Genomic DNA, 1911 nt, shown 5'->3' with positions numbered 1-1911 from the left:
CCTTTTGTCTGGACATTATATGTTGTGCGTCCTGGGTATCCTAGACCCCGGGACCGTAACACTGCCCACAACCTCAAACAGTCACACTCCAAACTCCACTATGGTGAAGACGAAAGAGCTGTCGGAGGACACCAGAAACCGAATTGTAGACCTGCACCAGGCTGGGAAGACTGAATCTGCAATAGGCAAGCAGCTTGGTGTGAAGAAATCTACTGTGGGAGCGATAATCAGAAAATGGAAGACATACAAGACCACTACTAATCTCCCTCGATCTGGGGCTCCACGCAAGATCTCAGCCCGTGGGGTCAAAATGATCACAAGAACGGTGAGGAAAAATCCCAGAACCGCAGCAGGGGACCTATAGTGAATGACCTGCAGAAGGCTGGGACTAACATAACAAACACACAGTAACACACTACGCTGCCCCCTGCTTAAGCTAGAACATATCCAGGCCCGTCTGATGTTTGCTAGAGTTTGCATCTTCTGGATGTTCCAGAAGAGTACTGGGAAAAAGTCATATGGTTAGATGAAACCAAAGTAGAACTGCTTGGTAGAAACAACTCATCGTGTTTGGAGGAGAGTGAATGCTGAGTTTCATCCAAAGAACACCATACATACTGTGAAGCATGGGGGTGGCAACGTCTTGTTTTTGGGGCTGTTTCTCTGCAAAGGGACCAGGACGACTGGTCCGTGTACATGAAAGAATGAATGGGGCCATGTATCGTGAGATTCTGAGTGCAAACCTTCCATCAGCAACCATTGCTGGTTCTTTCAGCATGACAATGATCCCAAGCACACCGCCAAGACAAAGGAGGAGTGGCTTCATAAGAAGCATTTCAAGGTCCTGGAGTGGTCATACCAGTCTCCCGATCTCAACCCCATCGAAAACCTTTGGAGGGAGTTGAAAGTCCGTGTTGCCCGCCGACAGCCCCAAAACATCACTGCTCTAGAGCCAAACATACCAGCAACAGTGTGTGCCAACCTTGTGAAGACTTACAGAAAACCTTTGACTTTTGTCATTGCCAACAATGACCAAATACTTATTTTCCACCATTATTTGCTAATAAATTCTTTTTAAAAAATCAGATAATGTAATTTTCTAGATATGTTTTCTCATTTTGTGTCTCATAGTTGAGGTCGAGCTATGATGTCAGTTACAGGCTTCTCTCATCTTTTTGAGAAAACTTGAACAATTGGAGTCTGTCTAAACATTTTTCCCCACTGTATAGACACACCTTGGTATTCACCCCCACATTTACAAAAAAACGATCTTCTGGAGTAAATTTTACAAATAAAGATGGGCAGAGCTGTTCCAGTTTTAAATGTTTATTATCACTGTGTTTTCTCAGGGTTTCTGCAGAGTCACACAAAAGTCACGAAAATATTAAATGTAAACATTTTAAACCCTTAAAGGTCTTAAATTAAGTTTTTCATTTTAGGTATGCAGTACGTGTTTTTTCATTGCTTCTCTCATCAACTCTTTTGTTTTAAATGCACTATTGGCATTTGTTTATCTGTGTTGTGTGAGAATATCAGAAGCTATTAAACTGTAACAAAATAAAATTCTCATCAAACAGCAACTCTGTCAGAGGGAATATGATGGACATTCAGCTTTCCCTGTGAATTAATTTGTTGCTCTGCTCCTGCAACTCGTTTGCTTTAGCTTATTTTTTTTATTATTTGGTCTAAATTTGAACTTGAATAAAAGGCAATAAAATATGTTAAACTGAAAGAAATTAATAAAATATATTAATAATTTGTTTTGTCATTTATTTAGGCAGGGGCAGACAAAGCTTTTTAAAAATGGGGAGTTTCTGTGTTAGAAAAGTAATCACAGCCTAATTAGTGCCTGAGTGCAGTGAAGCAGCCTATTGTTTTTTACCTGATTTTATTTTTCTCCCAGCAGGAGGC

General features: G+C 40.8%; 1 protein-coding gene across 1 annotated transcript in view; it reads left to right on the top strand.

Annotated features, from left to right (window-relative positions):
• The window catches only part of ninl (ninein-like), a 109538-nt gene that overhangs the window by 16795 nt on the left and 90832 nt on the right, over positions 1-1911 (top strand). The window lies entirely within an intron of this gene.

The sequence above is a fragment of the Austrofundulus limnaeus genome, unplaced genomic scaffold (genome assembly GCF_001266775.1).
Source record: "Austrofundulus limnaeus strain Quisiro unplaced genomic scaffold, Austrofundulus_limnaeus-1.0 Scaffold380, whole genome shotgun sequence".
NCBI classification, from domain to species: Eukaryota; Metazoa; Chordata; class Actinopteri; order Cyprinodontiformes; family Rivulidae; genus Austrofundulus; species Austrofundulus limnaeus.
The sequence above is the reverse complement of the archived record's forward strand: the minus strand, read 5'-3'. Positions and strand labels throughout refer to the sequence as shown.